The sequence below is a fragment of the Eulemur rufifrons genome, chromosome 19 (assembly GCF_041146395.1).
Source record: "Eulemur rufifrons isolate Redbay chromosome 19, OSU_ERuf_1, whole genome shotgun sequence".
Lineage (NCBI taxonomy): Eukaryota > Metazoa > Chordata > Mammalia > Primates > Lemuridae > Eulemur > Eulemur rufifrons.
Genome location: NC_091001.1, coordinates 97,339,453 through 97,355,868, shown reverse-complemented (window position 1 = coordinate 97,355,868; position 16,416 = coordinate 97,339,453). Strand labels below are relative to the sequence as shown.

General features: G+C 33.6%; 1 protein-coding gene across 4 annotated transcripts in view; it reads left to right on the top strand.

Annotated features, from left to right (window-relative positions):
* NCOA1 (nuclear receptor coactivator 1) overlaps positions 1-16,416 on the top strand; it is a 251,961-nt gene that overhangs the window by 128,654 nt on the left and 106,891 nt on the right. For all 4 annotated transcript variants that reach the window (XM_069493836.1, XM_069493835.1, XM_069493832.1 and 1 more), the window contains exon 4: positions 8,112-8,268. The gene's annotated coding sequence lies outside the window, so the exon portion shown is untranslated. The remainder of the gene's footprint in view (positions 1-8,111; positions 8,269-16,416) is intronic.

Here is a 16,416-nt window from a genome sequence, read left to right as displayed (position 1 = left end):
CATTAAAATGCACACAGCACACCCATATACATGTATCCAAGTGTGTGTATATATAAAATATCTGCAGAAAGAGTGGATGCTGCATCCATAAAGCAAGAACAGAATATTTTTAAAGGAACATTCGGAGAACACAAAAGAATTCTTACCAATTAAGAACATATAGCAGAAAAGAAAAAATCATAGTAGTATTAGTAAGTTGAAGAAATTTTTCTAGAAAGCAGAGAAAAAAAGGCAAAGAAATGATAAATAGAAGATAAAAGAAAATAAAGAGACTAGTCCAGGAGGGCTATCTTCCTGTTATTAGGCATTCCAAAAAGAGAGAACAGAATAACTGAAAAGAAAGAAAGAATGAACAGTATAATTCAAGAAAATATCCCAAAATTGAAGGCAAAATGCCTATTGAGTGCCCAGCATAATGGATGAAAAGAGACTAACACCAGTTCAAAGAAATAGGGTATCTAAAAAGCCAACTAAGAGGCCCAGTCTCCATAATTTTCAGAGAAATACAAATTGAAATGAGAAGCCATTTTTCATCCATTAGATTGGGTAAAGGAAGTGTAACAATATCAAGCACTGGAAAGAATATGGGGAAAATAGTTCTCTCACATGCTCTGGTGGAAGTGTGAAACAGTCATTTGGTAAGCAGTTTGACAAATGGCAAGTAGAGTTGAACATATGCAAATATTATAACCTAGAAATTCCACGTCTAGATGTTACCATTAAAAATTTGTGCATATTAAAATATGGACAAGAAGCCACATACAAGAACACTCATTGAAGCATTGTTTGTAATAATGAAAATTTATGGACAACCTAAATATAAGAATGGTTAACTAAGATGTATATTCACATACGCATATGAAGAGAACATATACACACATGCCTCAGCATGTCTTAGAGCTCCAAACATAATACACAAAATCAACAAAATACAGAATATGTGTAGTATGTATACATTTTAAACATGTTTGTTTAAAACAAAAAACATTAATGTATATTGTTTATGGATACATACATATCTTAAAATGATATAAAAATTGGCTAGAAAGATATGTACTAAAATCATGATGATGGTTACCTCTGTTAAGGGGAGGGAGAAGGAACAGAGTGGGCTGTGTGTAAGTGTGGGGACTTAGTTTATCGATGATGCTTCATTTCTTTAGAAAGAAAAAAAATTCAAAATGCTTAGTGTTGTTAATTCTGGGTAGTAGATCTGTAGATATTTATTTGTTCTGTTTCTCTTTTTAATTATTTATCTTTATTTATATTGATTTAGGGGGTGTATGTGTAGAATTGTTCCATGGATTATTGCATAGTGGAGAAGTCTGGGCTTTTTGTGTAACCCTCATCCCATTAGTATTCATGGTACCCTTAGGGAATTTCTCATCCCACACCTCCCACCCTCCCGAATCTTCAATGTCTATTATTCGACTCTCTCTATCCCTGTATATTCATTATTTAGCTACACATTTAGGTGAGAGTATGCAGTATTTGACTTTCTGTCTGAGTTATTTCACTGAAGATAATGGCCTCCAGTTCCATCCATGTTGCTGCACAAGACAATTTCATTCTTTTTATGGCTGAGTAGTATTCCATGGGGGTGTGTGTGTATGTATGTATGTGTGTACGTATCTGTGTACACCACATTTTCTTTATCCAGTCATCAGATGATAGATACTTAGGTTGATTCCCTATCTTTGCAATTGTGAATTGTGTTGCAGTAAACATACAAGTGCAAGTATCTTTCTGATATAATGATTTCTTTTCCTTTGAGTAGATACCTAGTAGTGGGATTCCTGGATCAAGTGGTAGTTCTGTTTTTAGTTCTTTGAGAAATCTCCATAACTTTCACAAACTTTATTACAAGTGAAAATAATCTAGACATACATAATGAGAACAGTTCAACCAAATATAATGTAAATTGGGCTAACCTAACTATAAAGCCTTTTCTTTAATAATTTTGACCATAAGCCCAATACAAAGGGCTAGAATTTCTAGTTTCTTTTAGTTTCTGAAGTGTAGGTTTAAGTCAAGGGAAAAAAATTGAAAATATAAAAAGCACTTAGTTTAATTTAGAGGGATAATAAGTGGTAAGGATCCAGGTGATAGGATCATTCAATTTTCTAACATTAAACATTCTACTTTAATATGGGATTCACCATTGGGGGAAATCATCATGATTTAGAGAAAATACAGTTTTTATATAAAAAGCAAAAACCCAAAACAAGCATTTAAAAACCCATTATACAGTGGATATACATAAAGTATGCCACTCGTTTTCTTTTTGAATATTTGAATTAATTTGGGAGATAATTGACATTTTAGCACTATTCAGTCTTTGAATCCATGAGCATATTAAATCAGTCTATTTTTCGGGTCTCTTTTTGTTTCTTTCAGCAAAGTTTAATAATTTTAAGTGTATTGGTCTTGCCATATCTTTTATTAAATTAATTCCGAAGTATTTCATGTTTTTGATGCTATTATAAATAAAAATAAAATTGTTCTAAAATGTTTTTTCCAATTGTTTCCTGCAGTTGTATAGAAACAACTGCATTTTATATATTCACCTTGTGAATTCACCTTGCCAAACTCACTTTCTGTATTCACCTTTATATATTGTATATTCACGTTTCTAAATCCACTTAATGCTAATAATTGTTTTTCAGATTCCTTAAAATTACATACAAAAAATTATTTTTATATGAATAAAGACAATTTTAGTTCTTCCTTTCCAAACCTCCTTTTAAATTTCATTTTCTTGCCTTTTTGCACAGGGTAGGACCTCCACTACAATAATGAACACAATAATGAAAGGAAGTGGTGAGAGTGAACATTCTTGCCTTGTTCCCAGTAGTAGGAGAACTTGCAATATTTCACTATTACATAATATATTAGCTGTGGGTTTTTCATTGATCTTCCTATCAGATTGAAAGAGTTGCTTTTAATTCTTAGTTTGCTGAGAGTTTTATCATGAACGGGTGTTGAATTTCATCAGATGCTTTTTCTGCATCTGTTGGGATTGTTTATATGTTTTTTAAAAAATTTCTGGTAAATTACTTAGATTGATTTTTGAGTTTTAAATCAATCTTACATTCCTTGACTATACCACTTGATCAACATTTATTATCTTTATTGTGTATGGCTAGATTCAATTTGATTTTTTATATCTGTATTCACAAGGCTGATCTTCTTTTCTGGTACTAACAGGTTCTGGTATTAGGGTTCTGCTTGCCTAATAAAACAAGTTGGGAAGTATCCCTCTTCTATTTTCTATTTTCCTGCAAATGTATAAGATTGCCATTTTTACTTCCTTAAATGTTTGATAGAACTTACCTGTGGGCCGGACATGGTGGCTCACCCCGTTAACCCTAGCACTCTGGGAGGCTGAGATGGGAGGATCTCTTGAGATCAGGAATTCCAGACCAGCCTGAGCAAGAGCAAGACCCCCATCTCTACTAAAAATAGAAAGAAAAATAAGCTGGGCAACTATAAGTAGAAAAAAATAGCCAGGTGTAGTGGTGCATGCCTGTAGTCCGAGCTACTCGGGTGGCTTGGGCAGGAAGATCGCCTGAGCCCGGGAGTTTGAGGTTACTGTGAGCTAGGGTGACACCAGGGCACTCTAGCCCCAGCAATGGAGTGAGACTCTGTCTCAAAAAAAAAAGAAAAAAAGAAAAGAAAAAAAGAACTTGCCTGTGAACCCATCTGGGCCTGGAGTTTTGTTTTGTTTTTAATTACAGATTAATTTCTTTAATATTAAATAATACAGCTTTTTTTTGTGTGTGTGGTGATTTTACTAATTTGTATTTTTTGAGAAATTTTTCATTTTTATCTGAGTTACTGAATTGATTTGTATAATAATGTTCAGAACATTATGTTTATAGAATCTCTAGTGACATCCTTTCTTACATTTCTGATTATTGGTAATTTATATTTTTTAGTTTTTCTTAGTGAGCCTTGTTAAAGTTTTATCCCATTTTTACCTTTTCAAAAAAGTAACTTTTCGTTTTAGCTTTTTTAATTGTCCATTTTTATTCCATTGATTATGCTGTTATCTTTGTTTTTAACTTATACCTATGATTTTAAACTTTTGTTTTAAAATAAAAGTATTTAAAGTGTGAATGCAGCTTTAGATTCATTCAACTAATTTTGATATGTCATATTTTCTAATCATATATTTTCCGATTTTCTCTGCACTTTCTTCTTGGACTGTGGGTTATTAAGAGGTGTGCTATTTATTTTCTCCCTATTTGGGACTTTTCTAGATATCCTAATTTAATTCCATAGTAGTGAGAGAACATATTCTTTAAGATTTCAATCTTTAGAAATATATTGTCTTTTTAAAAAAAAAAATGGTTGACCATATGGTCTATCTTGAATAATATAACACATGCAGTTGAAAAGAATGTAAATTTGCCAGTTGTTGTATGCAATGTTCTATTAATGTCAATTAGGACAAGCTAGTTATCAGTGGTGTTCAAATCTTCTTCAATAAAACTGATATTTTATCTAACTGTTCCATCAATTTGCTGATATTTGGATTGCTTTCTTATGCTTGCTGTTTGCACAATATATTTTTTTCCGTTTTTAACACTTTAAACCGATTTATATGTTTATATTTTAACTACATCTCTTATTGATAGCGTATAGTTTAGGTTTGCTTTTTTCCCTAGTCTCTGCCTTTTAATTGTGTTTAGTCAATTTATATTTAATATAATTATTGATATGGTTGAGCTTAGGGTACCTGTTCTTTGGTCTTCTTTTCCTACTTTCTTGCCTTCTCATGGGTTAACCAATTTTTTTTTTTATCGGTAGAATGCTAAAAATTCCTCTCCTAACTTTTTAGCTATACTTTTGTATCTTTTCAAATTCCTTTAGGACCTTTTAAACACTACCTTCTTTGTATTTTTAAGCGATTGCTCTAGGAATTATATATATCTTTAACTTATGCATTTATTTATAGTTAATATTGTACTACTTTATGTAAAATGTAAGAGCCTTTCAACAGTATAATTCTATATATACCTTCCCATCTTTTGTGCTATTATTGTAATATAATTAACATTTGCTATGTTATAAACTCCACTTATGTCATATTTTTACATAAAATCACTTGTCTTTTAAAGAATTTAAGAAAATAAAAAACATGGTCCTTTTTATTTATCCTCATATTTATGATTTCTGATGCTTTTGCTTCTTTTTTGTAGGTCTCGCTTTATCTAGCATCATTTTCCTTTAGCCTGGAAAACTTTGTTTAGCATTTCTTATACATACACTCATCCTGCAACAGATTTCCTCAGTGTTTAGGTGTTTAGTCATATCAAATTGTTTTTAATTTTGCCTTCAGTTTTTTGAAGGGTATTTTTGCTGGATGTAGAATTGTAAGTTGACAGGTTTGTTTATTTTCTTTAGCCACTTTGAAGTAATCATTCTACTATCTTCCTTTCTCTATTTAAGTTATTGTTTTCCTGTATGTGATATGCCACATTTCTCAGGTTAGTTTCAAGATTTTCACTTTATCTCTGTTTTTAGCAGTTTGATTTGGTAGTATGTGTTTTTTCTGTATTCTGAGTGGGGTTCACAAGATATTTGGATCTAACTGTTTTTCACTAATTTTGGACGTTTTCAATTATTATTTCACCAAAATACTATTTCTGCCCCAATCTTTTTCTCCCCTCTTTCTGGGAATCCAGTTACCTGCTTGATATTGCCAACAGGTTACAGAGCCTCTGTTTTTTGTTTGTTTGTTTGTTTCCCTCCTCAGTCTTTTCTCTGTGTTCTTCAGATTAGATATGGTTTTAACTTCAAGTTCACTGACCTGTTTTTCTGCCATCACAAATCTGTTAAGCCTAGACAGTGGATTTTAAAATTTGCTGTTGAACTGTCTAGCTCTTGAATTTTCATTTATTTATTTTTTATGGTTTCCATTTGCTGCCTGTATTTTTCATGTGTTTGCTTATCTTTTTTTTTAATTCTTAAATATATTTACAATAACTACTTTCACATCTTGGTCAGTTAATTCCAACATCTAAATCATCTTGTGGTGTTTTTCTACTAACCACTTTTTCTCCTCATCTTAAGTTACATTTTTTAGCTTTTCTGCATGTTTAATAATTTTTTATTGTGTTCTCGATATTGTGGATAATTGGATGATATTGTGGATTATTATCTTTTTCTGAAGAGTGATTTTTGTTCTATTAGACAGCTAAATTACCAGCTGGTAAACATACATTTAACATACATCTAACCATACATAGAACCCAGCAATAGTAGTCCTGGGTATTGAAATGAAAACTTATGATCTCATAAAAGACTCTATACAAATATTCGTAACAGCTTTGTTTTTAATAGCCAAGAACTGAAAACAACTTGAATGTACTTTAAGAGAATGGTGAAAAAAAATAAAACTATGATACCTCCATACCATGAAGCAATAAAAAGGAATGAACTGTTGATACATGCAACAAATTGGGTAGATCTTGTAGGCATTATGTTGTGTCAACAAAGCCAATCTATAAAGGTTCCATGCTATATGATTCAATTTATTCAACAAAGTGACAAAATTATAGAAATAGAAGATAGATAATGGTTGGCAGGAGTTAAGGAAAGGAGAAGGAGGATGTCCTTATAAACAGTAAGAGGGAATTTCTCTGTGGTGATAGACCAATGTATCTCAATTATGGTGTAGTTATATGAGTCTGTACATGTGCTAAAATGTCCATAGAATTGTAAACAGAGACATAGCAAAAAATGAGTGCATACAAAACTGGCAAAATTCAAGTAAGGTCTGTAGTGTAGACAATTGTACTGTGCTGATTTCCAATTTATACTGGCTCTGATCTACATCCTCTAATCCCTCAAGCCAGTAAGACTGTGATTATTTCCTATAGGTCTAGCCTTTCAGCACATAAGAAGAGTATTGGGAAGAGTTCTCTTAGTGCAGCAGTCCCCAACATTTTTGGCACCAGGGACCAGTTTCATGGAAGACATTTTTTTCGTGGACGGGGGTGGGGGTTAGTGTGGGGAGAAGATTTCAGGATGATTTAAGTGCATTACATTTATGGGGTAGTCAAACCTCTCTGCTACTGATAATCTGTATTTTCAGCCACTCCCCAGCACTAGCATCACTGCCTCAGCTCCACCTCACATCATCAGGCATTGGATTCTCATAAGGAGCACACAACGTAGATCCCTGGCATGCATAGTTTACAGTAAGGTTTGCTCCTATGAGAATCTAATGCTGCTGCTGATGTGACAGGAGATGGAGCTTATGTGGTGATGTGAGCAATGGCGAGAAGCAGTAAATACAGATGAAGCTTCGCTGACTCGTTTGCCACCCACCTCCTGCTGTGTGGCCTGGTTCCTGACAGTCCATTGACCCGTACCAGACCACGCCCCAGGGGTTGGGGACCGCAGCCTTAGTGGAAAGTCCTATAAGTGTATAAATCTCAAACAATATGGTTCCTTTCTTTCAGTGATCACAACCCCTACATTTTTTGTCTTTGGTCATTTTCCAATGTCTTTAAGCTTTTCCTTTAAGTTTGTCATATTTTATCCAGAGTTTATAAATATTATCTGTGGGCAAGTTAGTCCAATACAAGATAGTCCATTATTACTGAAACCAGAACTCAACTAACTTTATTTTGAAGTATTACAAATTTAAAGTGTTTGTAAACTTTTCAATAAAAATTTTGAAGGTAAAATATCATAAACTTTTAAGTAATGCATAGTGAAGAGTACTGCATACATAAAGTAAAGAATTGATAACTGAAAACATGAAAAATCAGAATTTGTAAGTAGGAAGAAGGGTAAACATACAAATGCAGCCAGAAACAATTTTTAAAAGACAGAGAAATGGATCTTTCAGAAGTTTCCAGGAAAGGATGTAATTATGTATTCTCAAATAGGAATATATACTTAATCACCAGAAAAGACTTTGGCTATAAAATCAGATATGTTCATCCATTGTCTTTTGGAACTATTTTTCGATTTGACCTTAAAAGTTGCATTTTCTTTCTTTTCCTAGTTTTTCTGACCTTTATTATTATTATTGGAGAATAAAACGGCAATCTAAACTCTTTATGCTTTTATTTTTTTCTTCTCATTTGTTTTAGTTATTTGTATAATTGGTTTTAAATGAGGTGAGAGTGAAGAGACTAGAGCCATCTCTGGGAAACATCATTACCCCATTCCTCTGGAAGCTGCCCTCTGGAGCAATAGATTCGACCATATCTGTTTTGAGAATTCATTATGAACAAAGAAGTCTCCCAGGTAGGAATTGTAGCTCTGTTTTTGAAGAGCTTTGTCTTTACAAAAGTATGAAGGAAAATGGTTATCTATTGACTATTATTTTTTGTGGAAATATGTGTTTGGTCTAGGAAACTTCAAGGTTATTGTAAAACAAGTGCTGCCATTCCTTAATGTTGGAAAAGTTGTAGGTTATACTTTGTGAACCATTTTAATATACATTGAAACCATTATAGGCTTCAGATCTTATATCTTACAATGAGGCCCTTAAATCCTTACTGAATTGAAAATGGCAGCAGAAAAACTACACTAAACCACCCCCAGATTTATTTCATATATTTCTAACATATATGCAGTCATTAATTCTCTCTATATATTTAGTGTCATTCATTTGGGCATTTTTACATTGTTACTGTTTGTTTTAGAGTTCAGTGAGCTATCTGGAAATAGAACCAGTGTATCCATGAACATGACAATAGTAATAGCCTGTAGGTAGAAAAATAAACATGCCCTAAGCCAAGATGGTAGATAGAAAGTTGAATAATCAGAAACTGGTAAACTAGTAAGTGGAAGACTTCTAGGAGGAAATTTTATAAGTTAACACACTTTTAATTGAATTACAACATACATAGATAAAAATCACAAATTTTAAGTGTATAACTTTTGAGTCATCATGTGCTGAGTTATTTGTGTAAACACTACCAAAGTTAAGAAGTAGGACAATACCAGCATCCCAGAAATCCCTCTCATCCCTCTGCCTCAGCTGCACACCCACTCACTTTTAAAGGAGGAGACAGTTGTCATTATGGAGGGTGATAGACATCAAACTGTAGTGTGGGATTTTAAGGATCATAGACATTAAAGGCAATAAAATTTAGTTGGCCAATAGTTATATTTTGAACAAATAATGAACTTGGAAGTTGGAGGGAAGACTCTCAGTTGGCAGAGAGTCTTTTTTTTTTTTTTTTTTTTTTTTTTGAGACAGAGTCTCACTCTGTTGCCCAGGCTAGCATGAGTGCCGTGGCGTCAGCCTAGCTCACAGCAACCTCAAACTCCTGGGCTCAAGCAATCCTCCTGCCTCATCCTCCCGAGTAGCTGGGACTACAGGCATGCGCCACCATGCCCGGCTAATTTTTTCTATATATATATTTAGCTGTCTATATAATTTCTTTCTATTTTTAGTAGAGATGGGGTCTCACTCTTGCTCAGGCTGGTTTCGAACTCCTGAGCTCAAACGATCCGCCCACCTCGGCCTCCCAGAGTGCTAGGATTACAGGCGTGAGCCACCGTACCCGGCCGGCAGAGAGTCTTAAAGCAAGGACTAGAGTTGCAAAATTATTTGAGAAGATACTCATTTAATCCTTTTACGTTTCCCTCTTTCCTTAAAATTCCATCAGTTTCTAAAACAGACACAGTTTCAGGTTTTTGGCTTTTATTGACTAGTGATACATTTGTATTCCCAAGTTGAATGTCCCTTATCCAAAATGCTTGGGACTAGAAGTATTTCACATTTTGGATTTTTTTTATTTTGAAATATTTGCATTATACTTACCAGTTGAACATCGAAGAGCGTCATCATACAAGTGCTCAAAAAGTTTCAGATTTTTGGGCATTGCAGATTTCAGATTTTCAGATTTGGAATGCTCAGCCTTTATTAACTTAAGTTTTTTGTTTGAAGTCAGACTGCTGGCTCTCAATAAGGAGAGATCAATGAGTTAAGCATTCTGATTAAAAAAGAAAGTTTGTAGAGTGGGATATATTATAATAAAGAGGAATTTTAATCAAGTAGGAGAGCCCTCTTTAAGAGTTTTCAGGAAAGAAATATTGATACCTGACTATGAAAGAAATAGGGGGAGAAAAATAGAATAACCTAGTGATTGAACACTAGCTTGAGTGTCATTTTTTTTTTTCCCCCTGGAGACAGGGTCTCACTCTGTCACCCAGGATGGAGTGCAGTGGCATGATCATAGCTCACTGTAACCTCAAACTCCTCAGCCCAAGAGATCCTCCCACCCTAGCTTCCCCAGTAGCTAGGACTACAGGTGCATGTCATCATGCCTGGCTAATTTTTCTTACTTATTTTTGTAGTGATGGGGTCTCACTGTGTTGCCCAGGCTTGTCTTGAACTCCTGAGCTCAAGTGATCCTCCTGCTTTGGCCTCCCAAATTGCTGTACTGGGATTACAGGCATGAGCCACCATGCCTGGCCTCTTTTTCTTTACTCATTGTTCACTGAGTAACTCTGAGAAAATCATATTTTGCTTATCATAATGAAACACTTTTATCTTTTCTGTTTCTTTTAACATTTACTAAACAGTTTCAAACCTACCAAATAGTTACTAAATTGGTAGAACACCTGTATGCCCATTGCTCAGTTTCACCAGTAATAAACATTTTGTGACATTTGCTTTAATCTCTCTGTATTTCCTACTACTTCTCCTCTTCCCCCTTTACCATTATGATGATTATAATGAACCATTTGAGAGAAAGTTATAGATAATCATGATCCTTCACTGTAAAATATTCAATACATATATTCCACTTAACCATAATATGATAATCCAATTCAAGAAACTTAACATTTTTATTATATTATCCTATATGTAGTTCATATTAAAATTTTACCAGTTGTCTGATCCAGAATCACTCATTGCATAGTTATCACGTTTATTTCGTTTGCTTTAACCTGGAATAGTTACCAGCTTTTCCTTGTCCTGCATAGTAGGGTTTTCCATGACAATAACATTGTGGAACATTATGGGCCAGCTGTTTTTGTACAATGGTCCTCATTTGGAGCTTGTTTATTTCCACCTATTTTCCTTGCTAAAGAGACTATGGTATAGAACTTTGGAGACTCATGGATTTGTTACTGAGAACCTTATCTGGGAGAACAAAACCTTAGTAAAGATTGTTTTTAGGAGAAAGTTTATTGAAACATGACAAGAGCCCAGAATTCTAAGAATTAGATTCATAAAGATAATTTAGGTATTACAGAAAGGAATTTTATACACACACACACACACACACACACACACACACACACAGGCTGGGCATGGTGGCTCATGCCTGTAATCCCAGCACTTTGAAAGGCTGAAATGGGAGAATCACTCGAGGCCAGGAGTTCAAGACCAGCCTGGGCAACATCATGAGAGACCCTGTCTCTACAAAAAATTTAAAAATTAGCTGAATGTGGTGGTGCGTGCCTGTAGTCTAAACTACTCAGGAGACTGAGGCAAGAAGATTGCTTGAGCCCAGGAGTTTGAGGCTGCAGTGAGCTATTATTGTGCCACTACATTTTGGCCTGGGCCAAGACACTATCTCTAAAATAAAAAAGTATATATTTGTAAAATTATATATATATAGATATATAATTTTGGATATATAGTTATATATATAATTACACACAAATGTACATATATAATTTTAGAATCCAAGATTTATAAACTTTGTAGCAAAAATTAGGGTTTGCAAAAGTAGAACTTTTGATTTTGATGAAACAATGAATTTATATTTTAAGTAAATCACATCTTATAGGAAATAATTCATTTTGTATTATGATGTACCATAGAAGATAAATCAAGATTAGGTATATGATCAACTTTATTTTCATGTGACATTTGGACTAAGAATTAAAGAAATTTTATTTATGTGTTTGAGAACCTTGAAAATAAATTTCCTCATCTCTAAAATGAATTATAATACCACCTACCTCATATGTTATGAGTAAATGAGTTAGTATGGCTTATAAAGAAATGAGTTAACAGACATTAGGTGCTTAGAACAGTGATTGGCACATAGTAAATCCTATATGTGTTAGTCTTTGTTGTCATCATCATTATTATTATCATCATCATCGGATCATAGTAAGATAAAACTGTCAGGATAGAGATAATACACATTTTATAGTGCAGTTGTGAGACATAAGTGAATTAATGCACATAAAACATAGTAAATGCTCGATATATATAATACTGTCATATCCTTTAAATGCATATTAATAGGCCTACATTTAAATTTGTGGAACTTTTATTATTTTGTTCCTCTCAAAATCTTTGTTACTACTGACTTTATACTGCAAAAGTGCCATTATTTTGTTTATTTTCATACTTGTTATTCTGTTGAGAACAACAGAAAATGGGGTTGTTCACTTGTTGAGTTGGTCTTTGCTCATTGCATTGGAAGGGGTACAGCTGTCTAAATTAGTATTAGCATCGAGGGGATTGATGGTATTGAACCAGCTACTTCACATGAAATGCTTGGGGAAATTTTATTTTTCATTTTTCAATGGGTATGAATAAAGTGTTGCCAAATATAAATGAATCACATGAGATGACTTAGATTTTAGGCTGAGCTTTTAAAAATGTATATCCTTTCTATAAATGTGGGCAATTAAAATTATATGTAGATTTGTACTGTGATTTTATGTATGCTTTTTTCCTTCAGTTAGGGTAGGTAACCCTGAAATTAACTGGAGGTTTACCTGACTTGATCATTTCCTGATGCCCTCAAAATACAATTTCAGGCCGGGCGTGGTGGCTCACGCCTGTAATCCTAGCAATCTGGGAGGCCAAGGCGGGCAGATCGTTTGAGCTCAGGAGTTCGAGACCAGCCTGAGCAAAGTGAGATCCCAACTCTACTAATAAAAAAAAAAAAATAGGAAGAAATTATCTGGACAACTAAAAACATATAGAAAATATTAGCCGGGCATGGTGGCGCATATGTGTAGTCCCAGCTACTTGGGAGGCTGAGGCAGAAGAATTGTTTGAGCCCGGGAATTTGAGGTTGCTGTGAGCTAGGCTGACACCACGGCACTCTAGCCCAGTCAACAGAGTGAGACTCTGTCTCAAAAAAAAAAAAAATACAATTTCATTGTTTTGGCAAATTATTTTGACCCACTTGGTACTTCTACTACCTTATAACATTAAAGATCAAATTTTAGTATATTTATTTTTATTTTATTGGTGTAGATATGTATATTTAACCATGCTATATTCTGAAATGGGTTTCCAGAATATTTGAGGGAAATTGAACAATTTGTGATCTGGGCTGGATTCTTTATTTTCGATATTATTGGAGTAATTTTATGTAATAAATGTGGTTATTTGATTTTGAATAATCAGCTGTTTATCTTCATTGTCTTCAAGCTCCAGCTTCTAGCTGTTTTTCTGCTCATTATTGTCTGAATCTGTGAAAAAGATTGGTAGGAAGAGAGAGACACTGAAATTTTTATCACTGGGTTTTGTCCCTGCAAATGACAAAGCAAAATTATCATCATTTGCTTTTTTAAGGCTGTAACCTCTTTGCTAAACTGTTATAGACTGTTCTCCTTGTGCACATGCAGTTAAGTAACAAATACTCATTTTTTCTTTTGTTTACACCAGTTAAAGACTGATTTTTTTAATCAAGAAATACCGGTAGAAGTTAGAATGAATTTTGGAAGACATGTGCAGTATCTGTGCAGTAACCCTGTATCACTTTAAGATAACTGGAATCATATAGTTTCATAGATTTATAAGGAAATGTTGAAGATATTTTTGCCAATTTGTTTTAATAAGACAGCTACCACAAATATGTATTGTGTATGCTGACTATTTTTCCTCGGTCACAAATTAATGTTGTAGGAATATTTTAACAAGACAAATACATATATTTATTTTTATCTTAAAAATTAAATTTTATTTTTTGTTTTATTTTTTTTCATTATTGATGGTTATATATTTTTTCTTTTTATTTTAGCATATTATGGGGGTACAAATGTTTAGGTTACATATATTGCCCTTGCCCCACCCAAGTCAGAGCTTCAAGCGTGTCCGTCCCCCAAACGGTACGCACCACACTCATTATGTGTGTATAAGCCCTTCCCCTCCTCCCTCCTCTTCCCCCTCCCATCTGCCCGACACCTGATGAATGTTATTACTTTATGTGCACTTCTTGCAAGTGCTGCAACAAGTAAGAAAAAAAAAATTATGTGCACTTCAGTGTTGATTAGTTAAAACCAATTTGATGGTGGGACATGTGGTGCTTGTTTTTCTATTCTTGGGATACTTCACTTAGTAGAATGGGCTCCAGCTCTATCCAGGATAATACAAGGGGTGCTATATCACCATTGTTTCTTATAGCTGAATAGTACTCCATGGTATGCAAATACCACATTTTATTAATCCACTCATGTATTGATGGGCACTTGGGTTGTTTCCACATCTTCGCAATTGTGAATTGTGCTGCTGTAAACATTGGAGTGCAGTTGTCATTTTTATAGAATGTCTTTTGTTCTTTTGGGTAGATGCCCAGTAATGGGATTGCTGGATCAAATAGTAGTTCTACTTATATCTCTTTGAAGTATCTCCATATTGCTTTCCACAGAGGTTGTACTGGTTTGCAGTCCCACCAGCAGTGTATGAGTGTTCCTATCTCATCACATCCAGGCCAACATTTATTGTTTGGGGACTTTCTGATAAAGGCCATTTTCCCTGGAGATAAGTGATATCTCATTGTGGTTTTGATTTGCATTTCCTAGATGATTAGACATATTGAGCATTTTTTCATATGTTTGTTAGCCATTAGTCTATTTTCTTTTGAAAAGTTTGTGTTCATGTCCTTTGCCCACTTTTTGCTAGGGTTGTTTGATTTTTTTTTGCTAATTTTCCTGAGTTCTATATAGATTCTAGTTATCAGCCGTTTATCAGATGTGTAACGTGAATATTTTCTCCCATTCTGTAGGTTGTCTATTTGCTCTCGTGATAGTTTCCTTGGCTGTGCAGAAGCTTTTTAATTTGAGCCAATACAAGTAATTTAAAATATTGGGTTTTGGTTTTCCTCTTCCTATGTATTTGTTAATAGAAAACAAAATAAACTTTTATACTTTTTTCATATTTATTCTTTACATTTAGAAAAAATTAATGGAAAGAAAGAAAGCATTGCCTCTTAATCTATAGAAAAGCTTTTAGTGGTAAACACAAATATTAAATATATTGTTTCAAACATTACATACTTTTAGAAGTTACCAAGTCCTTGATACTGTCTTAGCATAATAAATTTAAATGACTTTGCATAGGATTTTCTTTTACAAAAAGCACTTTAAGAAAAATCTGGTATTTTATAGAATCAATGAAATTAAATTAAGTTTTTATATTTAAGAACTCATTGATTGCTTTAAATCCATTTGTTTGCCTTTGCTTTTTATTCCTAGCCATAATGGTTAAGATGTTGGTAGGTCATTTATGGTAAAGGCTAGGAGGGAGTTTTGGTCCCTGACTTTATGGATTTAGAGAGAATTTTTGTTTCCAGACATTTAAGGAAATCATTGTCTAGTCATTAGCTTCAAAATATCCAGTTTTCAACAAACAATTAGGAGGCATGCAAAGAAACAAGAAAGTATGGCCCATATATAGGAAAAATAGCAATGAATAGAAATTGTTCTTGAGGGGGGCAGACATTAGAATTATTAAACAAAGAAGAAAAAAGTAGATAGGTTGGACTTCATTAAAATTAAAAACTTGTGTTCATCAATGGATATTACAAAGAAAGTGAATAGAGAAACCGTAGAATGGAAGAAAATATTCACAAATCATATATAGGGGTCTAATATCCCAAATATAAAGAACTGCTACAACTCAACAATAAAAAGATAAATAATCCAATTATTGATAAAAATCATACAGCTCAATAGCAAGAAAACATAACCCAATTTAAAAATGGGGAAAAAACCTGAGTAGACATTTCTCCAAAGTTGACATAAAAATGGACAACAAGTATATTAAAAGGTGCTTAACATCACTAATCGTCAGGGAGATGCAAATCAAAACCACAATATCATGTCACACCCATTAAGATAACTATTATAGGTTGAGTATCCCTTAAACAAAATTATTGGAACCAGAAGTATTTTGAATTTTGAATTTTGGAACATTTGCATTATACTTAACACTTGAGCATCCAAAATCTGAAATCTGAAATGCTCCATTGAGCATTTCCTTTGAGCATCACGTTGGCATTCAAAAGTTTCAGATTTTAGGGCATTTTGGATTTAGGACTTTCGGATTTGGGATGTTCACCCTGCATCAAAAAGATGAGATAACATGTAAGTATTGTCAAGGTTGCAGAGAAGAGAAAACCCATGTATACTCTTGGTGGGAATGTAGATTAGTGCAGCCATTATGGAAAGCAGTTTTGA